The sequence below is a fragment of the Physella acuta genome, unplaced genomic scaffold (genome assembly GCF_028476545.2).
Source record: "Physella acuta isolate Inbredline_101_S28 unplaced genomic scaffold, ASM2847654v3 ptg000320l, whole genome shotgun sequence".
In the NCBI taxonomy this organism is placed as follows: domain Eukaryota; kingdom Metazoa; phylum Mollusca; class Gastropoda; family Physidae; genus Physella; species Physella acuta.
This window is the reverse complement of record NW_026731839.1, coordinates 612,660-625,148: the sequence shown is the minus strand read 5'-3', so window position 1 is coordinate 625,148 and position 12,489 is coordinate 612,660. Positions and strand designations below refer to the sequence as shown.

The following is a 12,489-nucleotide window of genomic DNA, read 5'->3' as shown; positions in this document are numbered from 1 at the left end:
AAAAACATAGTTTTGCAATCTTGTCCGTATGTCTGCGTGTCTGTGTGTGTGTCTGTAAACACGATAACTTGAGTACCGTTACAGCAAGGTTGATAAAATTTCATATATAAGTATTATATCAAAATCATATATCCGTATCAACTTTTGAGCGATTTCCAATAACTGAAGTGGAACTTTTTCTACTTTGAATTCTTCAAAAGCCTATAACTTGAGTACTATTTTAGATAGATAAATGAAATTTCACTTGTAAGTAAAAGATACAATTCTCTGCCATCTATTAAGTTTTGAGTAATTTCCATCGATCGGAAGTAGTAATTTACCCTATTTCCGATTTCTCAAAAATACGCATGTGAATTTATAAAATACTAATAATATTCCGCACTATTGTGCACTTTTTATTTGGCGTTCACTTAGTGTAAAATTCTTTTTTTCTACGAGATTCTATTCTATTATAAAAAGTTTAAGTAATTAAAAATGGATTAAAAGCATTGTCTATGTCCTGAGTTGCCATCACCCGTAGTGTTATATAAGAATATTCGAGAAAGTTTAGGGTAGATCACTCCCAGTTTATTTAAAATAAATATTCAAAGAGATGTTTACTTATATAACTAATTTAAAATCAACACAATATACATTCGAATAGAAACTGTCAAGGGAGACTACTCTAATATTTGTAGGATTAATAGTTTTTATTAAGAGTTTGTTATTATTAGAAGAAAAGTTAATTATGTAGGTTATATAAAAGATTACTTTGCATTTATTCGATAGGTTTAGAATGAGAAATAATTAAAACTATTTAGTATATTCATAAGTTTTTTTCCATATAATATAATAGAAAACCTGTTCTAATTACTTTTTTAAAATCTTATTTTAATTAATAAATCATAAATGAAGATAGAGGTCCTATATTTTTTTTAAAAAATAGTTTCACTGTCCCTGAATAAATTCAAATGCATGAAATATAGCGTAAATTACTACTTGTGGTCAACGGAAATTACTCATGTTTTGTCAAAAGGCAGAGAATTAGATCTTTTACTTACACGTGAAATTTCATTTATCTATCTGAAATAGTACTCAAGTAATAGGATTTTGAAAAAATTAAAGTAGAATAAGTGTCACTTCCGGTTACCGGAAATCGCTGATACAGAACTACAAATTTGATATAATACATATATCTGAAATTTCATCAACCAAGCTGTAACGGTACTCAAGTTATCGTGTTCACAGTCATCTAATTATCTCCCTTCTTTCAAATTTTGAATAATTTCAGTTGGCCTGAAGTAGGACTTTAAGCTATTTCCGACCCGCTGCGTATCATACGCCGCTATTTAGTTGTTTTTTTTCTACTTTTCAGTAATTTATAATTTGTTAATTCGACAGTACCAATGCTGCCACTGAAAATATTTGCTTAAAAACACTAAACCCCCCTTCCCCCCCCCCCCCCGGGTGAAAGCAGCCTCCTCTTAGTTACCTCCTCTAAGTTTAAAATCGTTTCAAACTAAATTATCTGCCCCTAATAGCCGTCACCAAACCCGTCTCTATGATTGAAAAATGTAAACAGCGTGAACCACAGCTCACCATACCATGTGAGGGGGTGGGGGGGTGGGGGTGGTAGCGATAGAGAGGAAGAGAGGGGATCGTAAGGCGCGCTTGCAGCTTGTTTTCTAACGGCTCCCAGAAGAGAATTATATAAATAGACTAGTATTCCGAACTATTATACATATGGTTTGCCGTTCACTTGGTGTGCAAATCTTTTTTCATATTATTTTTAAAAATTTTCAAGTATGTAAAAACTGATTAAAAAACATGTCTATATCCCGAACTTTCTTCTATCCCCGCGGCAACGCGCGGGGGACGGGTACGCTAGTATATATATATATATATATATATATATATATATATATATCAGGTTGGAATTCTGAAACATAATTAATACTGTTTTTAATCCTGTCAAAGGCAGAGTTGGCGTCTAGTGGTGACGCGGATTATTGACAGGTCTACGTAGACGTATCTTTGAGATAAAATACTCTAATTAAAATTGTCAAACAGTGTATCATTCGTTTTATTAAATTAAATTCCTGTTCAATCAATAATCGTAAACCTGAACTAATTACTAACCAGCATCTAAACTAGATCCATGGATCAGTGTTATTAATGCAATTTTCAATTACATACCCTCACGAGTTTCACCAGGTTATTAAAGAAAAACAATCCTTGCTTAAGCATTGCATTGAGAACAATGATACGTGGACTGGATAGTTCTTTGTTGTTCTGTCTGGCACAGGCAACAATGATTAACAAAATTAATTTTGTCTCGGAAAACACATACAAACTCAAATACAGACTCAAACACAAAAACATTAAAACAAAAACATTATAACATACACACTCGCAAAGACATAAAAAAAAACACTCGAAAATACACACTCCTAACTTACCCAAACTCAAACCACAACCCCTGCAATAAACGCCGACATTTACAAACATTTTTCCCACACGCCTCAACTAGATAATCTCAACAAACATGTATCTTTGAACGTGAATTACAGTGTACTCCCATACGTACCTGTAAATATACACAAACATACATAAACATACGTCTAAACTGATAATAATAATCATTAAAAAAGTTTTAAAAAACCCACGTTTTCTGATTGAACTAAAAAGTAGAAAATAAATGCTATACATCACAATAATGCAAGCGATCACTCTACTATAAGCTATCAAAAACGTGGGTCGCCGAAGTAAAAGTTATATTACTATTGATTAGATAATACTATTGACTTTTATTAGGGAGCTTGTAGAGAGTCAACAGTATTAGAAACTGTAAGAAAATCACAGCGCCCCACGTTTTTGATAGCTTATAGTAGAGTGATCGCTTGCATTATTGTGATGTATAGTATTTATTTTCTACTTTTTAGTTCAATCAGAAAACGTGGGTTTTTTAAAACTTTTTTAATGATTATTATTTTCTACTTTTTAGTGTTTGTCTGTTTGTTTGCATGTAAATCTTGCTATCGATTTTATCTTTTCACTTTTTTTTTGGGTAAACGAAGACAACTCGTAAAAAGACAACTCGTAAAAAGACAACTCGTAAAAAACACGTTGTGTGAATACGTTACTGACTAGAACACATAGATTTGAACCCGTGTCGAGTGGGATAGCAATCGTGTGCCCAACCACTCGACCATATCGTCTCCCCCATACTGGCCACCAGTTGTTACGTTATGGTTGTTTGTACACAAACACAGCGTGACAACTACTCAGTAAGCAAAAAGAGGGGGAGTGCCGAACCTTGTTTTCATCAAATTACAGTTACTGGGTAATGTCCCTTTTCCCCCACGTTTTTTTGGTACAATTATATAGCGGTCTAAAATGATCAATAAAATGTTTCCATGGATTAATTTAGTAATAAAAACAATAGAATATTCAATTGTCATCCAAAACAAAGCTTCCCTGAAAATTTCAGCGCGCTAGCTAACTGGGAAGTGCCAGAAATTTCGATCGCAAGATTGGATTGGAAAGACAAACACAGAAACACAGACACAGAGAAAGCAAGTTAAAGAAAACGTGGGAAAAACGCCATTGCCTATGACCAAACGTACACCTTATCCGATAATTACACACACACACACTCGTACGCACACGGGACGGAGTGGTCTAGCGGTAGAGAGCTGTACTGCTAACCCGTAAGTCTCGAGTTCGAATCCGTGTAGACCGTCCCTGAGTCCACTCTGATGGGTACCTAACTCACGTTAGGGAAAGTGAAGGCGGCTGGGCATAGTGCTGACCACACTATCTCTCCATATACCGAGGTCAAAGAAACAAGTGAACTCTACTTCACTTGCCCCATAGACCGTCAGGTTTGAAAGGGAAACTTTTTTTACACACCCACGCACACGTACACGCGCGCTTGCACGCACGCACGCATACATACACACACATGATGTCTGAATAAGTAAGCTACAACATAAGAGGTTAGTTGGTGTGTTGGTTTGATCTGTCAATTGCACGTGGCAACACTTTGTGAGCGATGAGGAGGTGATATTTTATTCTCATTATATTTCACATCTGCGACAAAGGTATGGGTGTAGAGCGGTTTACGTATAATATTCAAAGGTATTCAAGGTGTCGACTTGATCGAACATATGGTTGCTAAACCGAAAAATCTCGAGTTCGAACCCTCAGGCAGAAGTTGCTCGATTGCTGGGGACAGCAGCTCTCCTCGGCGAGACAACTACAAAAGCAAACAACTACTGTCTTGTAGTTTGTTTTTGGTCAAACAAAAAAAAATCCAAAAAGAAAAGCAGGCTGAAATCGGAGTCTACGGCCTAAACGGCTACGGCTACAGCTTCGGCTACGGCTACTATGGTGGCTATGGCGGCTAGGGCGGCTAGGGCGGCTATGGCGGCTATGGCGGCTAGGGCGGCTAGGGCGGCTATGGCGGCTAGGGCGGCTAGGGCGGCTAGGGCGGCTATGGCGGCTATGGCGGCTATGGCGGCTAGGGCGGCTATGGCGGCTATAACTACTATGGCTGCTATTGCTACTATGGCTACTATGGCAAAAGCAAATTGCACTACACACCAAACACACACACTACACAGTTTTATCAAATCCACATACATTTTCATAGTAAAACGACAAAAAATGGTAATAAAGAAAAAATCTGCAGTTTATTTTCTTTAATATGGTGTACATCTTTGATTTTGAATAAAGTTAATTTTCGATACACTATTAATTCTTCTACACATACAACGCAACCTTTCAGGACATCTTTGAGAACATCTAGAATATACAAAGAACATTGCAGAAAAATTAATATAGAATTTAAACATGTAATTTCATAAAATGTTTCATAAGGAGACTTTTATAATTTAAAGTTAAAGTTACGCTCATAATTTTTTAATACAATTTTTTTTGTCGTAATGGGGTTCTTGCACTTTTGGATTCGTTTTCTATTCGTTATTTAGAAAATAACAGAATTAGAGTTTCAAAATGTTTTTAAAAAGAAAATTTGGTGACCGTATATAGGAATTTTAAAAAAAATTTAATTATTTTACTATCTTACTAGCTCGCCACGAAATGTTTGTCATTCGCAATCATATTGCATTTAGCATCATTGGAAAGCTGGATTTCTCCAGTATTTGCAAATCGTATTTTACGTTAGCTTAGTAACACCGAAATCCTTCTATTGGCTTTTCAAATTACACTGAAATTACAGAAATGGTATTTACCTGACCTAATTTGTTTTTGTATTTTCCGTTTTTCTTAGTTTATAGTTTTAAAATTATAATACTAAAAGCCTACTACTTTTTCTATTACTAATAATGCTTTTTTTCTTCTTCTTCTTCTTCGTTCTTAATTATTAGTGTTGAAGGGGATCGAGTTTTATATGCCAGTGGGTTTGAACTCGAGACTTTGTTCGAATTTATCAACCATGAGCTTTTTGCCGACTCGACCACGCCTCCAACACAATTAAGCGTTACGTGTCAACTGGTTATGCGCCATTGAGGCCATTGACTCCGATTTCAGCCTGCTTTTCTTTTTGGATTTGCTTCCATAGCCTTTGTCCAACCAAGAACAAACTACAAGGCAGCAGTTGTTTAATTTTTGAGTTGTCTCTCCTAGAAGAGTGGCTGTCCCCAGCTAACGAGCCTCATCTGCCCGAGGGTTCGAACTCGAGACTTTTCGGTTTAGCAACCATGAGCTTTACCGACTCGACCACGCCGACCCCTACTAATAATGCAATTCCCACAATATTTTCGATATTTATTCTTCATGCAACAATAAAACTTTAGCCACAAGGAAATTGTAATAGTTTAATAAAAAAAAATTTTGTTAGTAAAATAGTTATCAAATTTTTCATAATTGGTATGCAATTTGTTGTACATTGTAAAATTCATACCAGTAGATCTATCAAAAATGTGTCGAAATAAAATAATTAACATATACTGAAATTTAAGAAATGTAAATATGCGTCTTTTAAATGCACACTTAAAAGATTTCAAAGAAGCGTTTTTTTTTAATCGACGAATAATTCAAAATTTCTGTTATTTTTTCAAAATTGTTTGCAAATCTAGTTTTGCTGATTAGCACTTACTTGCATGTGATAACCAGCGGAATTTTATTTAAAAGGCTTCAGATGTTAAGTTCTTAAAATAGAAAAAAGGAGCATATCCCCTAAAACAAAAAGTATTTGTGTGGATAGATGTATGAGTAGATAGACGGATAAATGCGGATATATGAATGGGCGATAGGAAGAATGGAAGGATGCGCAGCAGGACGGATAAGCTTATATAATACTAATATAGATAACTATTAAAACCATTTTAAGAATAAAACTGCGTGTATTAGTAAATATACACGCACGTATGGTTTCTGTTACAGCAGGGACTTGTCGAACTACATAATACAAAACAATAATTAAATGCAGTGGCGTAGCGAGGTCGGGTGTCACCCGGTGCGGCACTTAATGGTGTCACCCCCTCAGAGGCGTAGCGACTCTTCCCAGGGACAAACTTTCAATCTTCGATTTGCACCCCCCCCCCTTCAACTTTTTCTCTATATGTTTTACTATTTTTTGCCTTGGTGTCACCCCCCTAAATGGTGTCACCCGGTGCTGTCCGCACCCCCCGCCCCCCCCCCCCCTCGCTACGCCTCTGCTTTAATGCCATCGAATTTATAGTAACCACTTTGTTACATTGAGATTATGAAAATAAAAAAGTATCATTACGTCGTTTGTCCTGCAGTAGTTGAGGTGAGTTCAAATTTCAGGAGAGCGTTGCTCAGCAATACAATTAGTAGGAAGTTTTTCATTTCGACGCAGTTCTTTTACCTAATAAAAAATTAGCAAATTGATATAATATATAAATAAAAACTGCTTTTTAATTTTAAAAACTAATATTAAGCACCCATCCATCCATCCTGGTCTTTTGGAAAAAAAGTAGCCTAAGTACCTCAACAATTTGTTTGGAAAATAGTCATTGTTTTTTACATTACCAATGTATATATAAGGAATTCGGACTGTTCACTTCTAAAAGCCATCCAGAGTTTTCCCGAAGATAGCGCCTATTTTTTGTGACCTCCCGGATAGTTCTTGGCCTTTTTTCATGCGTTATGATGGTTTTGTACGTGGGACACTTTTTTGATATAACTCATATAACGCGAAGGTCAGTCGACGTTAGTTTTGACCCCCCCCCCTCTTTTTAACTGCATTCTTTACTATTCTTTTTTTTAAATCACTATTTAACGTAAGCTATATTTCTCTATAAGTTAGCATACATTTTGTAATCTATCTTTATCATTGTTTAGGATTTTAAATAACTGAACAAAGCGAAAGCATTTTTTTTTACTTTTCTAATGTTTTATTTTATTTTTACTTTCTCGTATACGAAATATAGAGAAAGTATTGTAATCGTGCAAAAAAATCGATATTTGTTTGCAAATCTCGACGTTTTACACCTCCGTAAACACGATAAATTGAGTACCGTTATAGTTAGGTTGAGGAAATTTCATATATATATAAGTATTATATCAAATTTGTACATCTGTATCAACTTTTCAGCTATTTCCGATAATCGGAAGTGGAACTTTTTCAACTTTGAATTTTTCAAAACCTATAACTTGAGTACTATTTCAGATAGCTAAATGAAATTTCACACTAATACTCTGCCTTCTTTCAAATTTTTAGTAACTTCCGTTGACCGGAAGTAGCAATTTTTGCTATTTTCGATTTCTCAAAAAAAAAGTTCGAATTTATAAAGTACTAATAATATTCCGCAATATTATACACATTTTATTTGGCGTTCAGTTGGTGTGCAATTCTTTTGTCTAAGAGATTCAATTCTCTTTTAAAAAGTTTAAGCAATTAAAAATGGATTTAAAATATTGTCTATACCCCGAGTCAATCCTATAAAACGAAGAAAGATTTTAATCATCTAATTATTATTGGTCCATAATGTTTTGCTAGTGGGTAAATGTGTCGGACGGTAGAGCATACGATTCCTAATTCTAAAATCACGAGTTCGTATAGCGAGTTATAAAACTCCATTATACTCACGTCTACTTTGTCGAGAGAGTTGAAACATAAGCACAACCAGCACAACACTAAACAGTTTGTGAACCATCTTAACTCTGTTGTGGTATTTTTTTTTTTGCTTATTTTTAAGATTTTACTTTTAAGTACAAGCCCTAATTACGCGCCGCGTTTGTACTAGATATAAAAAAAGGTCACGGTGCGGGGGAGGGAGAGGAGGAGTAGATCCGTTTATTAATTATCCGATTCAACGCAACACGTTTTCTTAACATGGTGTTATCAATAAAACATAGTGACTCGTCTAGGAGCAAGTGACGAAGACATAGTTGATTCAATACATGCATAATAACTTAATGAGGTTTTAATTTTTCACATCTATTTCCGATTGCAAATGCAGAAACATCTTCAATACTCATATGGGCGGTAGCTGGGTGTTACCCCTGTTAATTACCCCCGGTCATGTCCCCGCCCTCCTTTTTTTTAAAGCTAATATGTGATACGTTATTCAACCTTATGTTACTCAACAGCAAAACTATATTTAGTATGCATCATATATAAATAATGTAAGTCGAAATAAAAAAGAAGAAAAAAAACTTGCGTTGTGTCTTTATGTTTATTTTAAAATCATCTGTATCTATATCTATATATATATATATATATATAATTCTCTTCTGGGAGACGTTAGAAAACAAGCTGCAAGCGCGCCTTGCAGTCCCCTCTCTTCCTCTCTATCACTACCACCCCCACCCACCACATGGTCTGGTGAGCTGTGGTCACGCTAAATGTTTACAATCATAGAGCCGGGTTTAGTGACGGCTATTAGGGGCAGATAATTTAGTTAGAAACGATTTAAAACTTAGAGAAGGTAACTAAGAGGAGGCTACTTTCACGGGGGGGTGTGTAGGGTAGGGGTTGGGGGAAAGGGGGGGGGGGGTCGTGTTTTAAAGCAAATATTTTCAGCGGCAGCATTTGTACTGTCGAATTCACAAATTATGAATTACTGAAAAGTTGAAAATAAAACAACTAAATAGCGGCGTGTAGTAGATAATATGACAGTAACATTCGTATGCGCTTTTTTATATTTGTCAGTACGATCAATACATGACAGCGTCGTACACATACATTGAAATGAACATATGACACTGGAAACTTTCTTCCTGCCTAATTGTCCCCGCAAGTTTCCCTTTCTCTAAAGTTGTTTTTATTTCCTAAACAACCGCCGAAGATAAATAAATCACATCTTCCAGATGATGGGTTGAAGTAGTATCTGAGGAAGTAGCCATGACATGGGCCCTTATCTGGATTTAACTGACAGTCCGACGCTGGTGTTAAAAAAAAAAGTTCATATTACTTCATTTTATTTAGTAAATGTTAACAAAATAGTTCATATTACTGCATCTTACTTAGTAAATGTTAAGAAAAGAGTTCATATTTCTGCATTTTACATAGTACGTTTGGGAAAACTTTTATTTGGTAAATGTTAACAAAGAAGTTCATATTTCTGCATTTTATTTAGTAAGTGTAAAATAGGAAATTCACATTACAGCTTTTTCTTAGCGCTTGATATTCAATAATTATTTGGTGGAGGTGAAGTTTGTTAGACTATTTTTTCTTTTATATAGTTTAAAATTTCTATACGGTCTAAATTAAAGTTTGTAGTCATTAAAATAATAACAATGAGATTTCCGAGTGATATTAAATAGAAACTTATATGAGTTACTGTAGCTAAACAATAAAACTACTAAAAAATTAATTAAGAGTTACGGTTTTTACTGTTACAAAGTACGAAATTAGGGTATACCTTACAGATCTTTAAAAATATAAAAAGTATGAATAGGACTTTTATTTCATACGACTGCTAACCCGAATGTCTCGAGTTCGAATCCAGGTTCAAGTCCGTAGAACGTCTTAGATTCTACCCAGCTCTGAAGAGTACCTGACTCATTCTAGGTAAAGGCTGGGCATAGTGCTGACCCCACTATTCCACAGAAACATTTGAACTCTACTTCACTTGTCCCGTGTACAGTCAGGTTCGAAAGGAAATTTTACTTACTTTATTTCATCAGTTCTTTTTTTGCAATATTTTTTTCTTTAATGTAAATCAAGTAAGAAATAATATTAAATGTACAATTTTGTAGATCCGTTAATGGTACGTTAATAATTTCAAATATTTTCATATTTAACTCCACACAATTTTAGGAACCTTATTTTTATTTGAAAAGATTATCTGCAGTATTGTAGATAGGTTTTATAGAGGCAGACCAATCATGTCCGGCAGATGCAACAAGGACAAGATAGGCACTGCAGATGGTTGTTAAAACTATCTATAGATCGAAATACATGAAAAGTTATTGTGCGAATTATGTCAAAATGGGAATAGATGAAACTTAAACCTAGTTAATATGTTTTTATTTTTTACATGAAACAATCAAGGAAATAGAATTAAACCAGATACTTGTATTTTAATAACGACGTAGATTTACTATAAAAAACATGTACACGCGAAAGGATGTATAAATTAAATTTAGATAAAAAAATATAATATAGATTTTATATGAAAAAATTGAAGAAAAAATACTTGAACCATACATTCTAATTAACACGTTGATTTATCAAAGTACGTATGAGATTCAAAAATGATACAATTAAAACACAATTTTAAGTCAGCTGATGAAAATATTCGAAATGTTATGTTTAAAATATTTCAGTGATACTGCGATACTTACGGCGATCCCCCGCTGAAAGTTGGATGATGAACGCAATAAGTAAAACACAAACCGCCTTAGACAACATTTTATAAAAGTTGTTTCTTGTGTAATCTGTCCTTCGCAAAGTAATTTTATAATTAAGAGCAGCATTTTAGTGAGTTAATTAAAACTGGTTTTTTTTTTAACAACAAGCTCGCTTATTGGAAAGCTTTATAAAAAGAAATCATAGTGTCGTGGGTGGATATATATTACAAACAACATTTCGCCTAAATTATTTTGAATACAAGATAAAAATCTATACCCTAAAATGTTTACTTGGTAGTAAATATATATATATATATATATATATATATATATATATATATATATATATATATATATATACATATATATATATAAGCCATCATGATACATAATCTTGTGTATAATATAACCAACTACAAATACAGCTTAATATGCAAAATAGATCAATAGTTTTGAAACAATAACTGGTCTATTAATTTGTTATTGTTCTTTTATAATATATTTTTTTTAAATGAGTGTTAACTGCTGATGCTCACAGATGTGTATTAACAGACGCAACAAAATAATAACTCATCCATTTACCAATATTTCCGATTTGTTGACATCCATTAATTGTATCCAACCCGCCTTAAATAATTACATCATTCTGTCAATGCTTTCTCCCAATCACATAAACTGATACAGAACTTAGCAGTAACGGTAGCGTTTAACAAATATTAGTGGTTTAAAATTTAAAAGATTTAAGTTTTAAGAAATAAATGGGAAAAAAGGTTAATATCTGTCTTTGTGCCAATGATAGCCCTCTACTACTCTACTTTCAGAGTTTCCTCCAGGTATCTCTTCCACCCCCTTTCTCCCGAAAAACGTCTACCGCCCCCCCCCCCTCGAACGAAATAAAATATATAGAGAGAGAGAATATATTCTGTAACTAGTGTCCGCCCCCTACCCCACCAAAATTTTAGTCGCTGAGAGTTATAAGCAAGTTTAGACCTTTCATTTAACAAGCTTTTTTTATCTGATGTAAATCAATAGGTTAAAGGTGAGAAGAGGGGGGAGGTGGTAGTGATCGAAACCTTAAAATCAATATTGTAGGCGGCTTTGTGTTTAATACCTTTGAAATCATAAATCCGGCCCCCACCCCTCTCCCACTCCCACCACCCACTGTACAGATGGACTACTAAGCTACTAATTAAAAGCCTAGCGGTGACCGGCATATAGGTGAGCTTAACGTAATGCTGATTCAACAAAATAAGCTGTTTACTCCGTGCCAATCACATGTGGTTATTGCGGGTCAAGGTAATTACTGCCCTTTCAATTACTCCCCCCACCATGTTATTGTACCACGCCCCACCCCCTAATTACCCCATCATCTCCCTCTCTCTCTTTCTCTCTCTCTCTCTCACACACTCTCTCTCTCCCTCCCTCTTTCTCTCTCTCCGTTAAACATATAATTCATTTTATCGTCTAAGTAATAACACAGCATTCACAGCTAGGGCACTGATATTTATTGCCGTAGATTTCACATTTTATAATACTTTAATAATACCCTCTTTTCGGTTACACCTTTGATTTTTTTGTATTGACATATTCTAACAGAGATCAATTTCAAATTTTGTATATTTTTATAATACCCTCTATTCCGTTTGACCTTGGATTGTTTTATTGACGTAGATATTTATTGTATTTATGTATTTATTTATGCTAAAGAAATAAAACCAATAA

The 12,489-nt window shown here is 34.4% G+C and overlaps 1 long non-coding RNA gene across 1 annotated transcript; it reads right to left on the bottom strand.

Moving 5' to 3' along the window:
* Positions 1-4,660: 4,660 nt before the first annotated feature.
* LOC131940518 (uncharacterized) lies at positions 4,661-9,176 on the bottom strand. The gene is made up of 3 exons (XR_009386556.1): positions 9,158-9,176; positions 6,734-6,835; positions 4,661-4,785 (listed from the first exon to the last, which is right to left on the bottom strand). It is a non-coding gene; the product is annotated as an uncharacterized LOC131940518 (long non-coding RNA).
* Between the last annotated feature and the right edge of the window lie 3,313 nt (positions 9,177-12,489).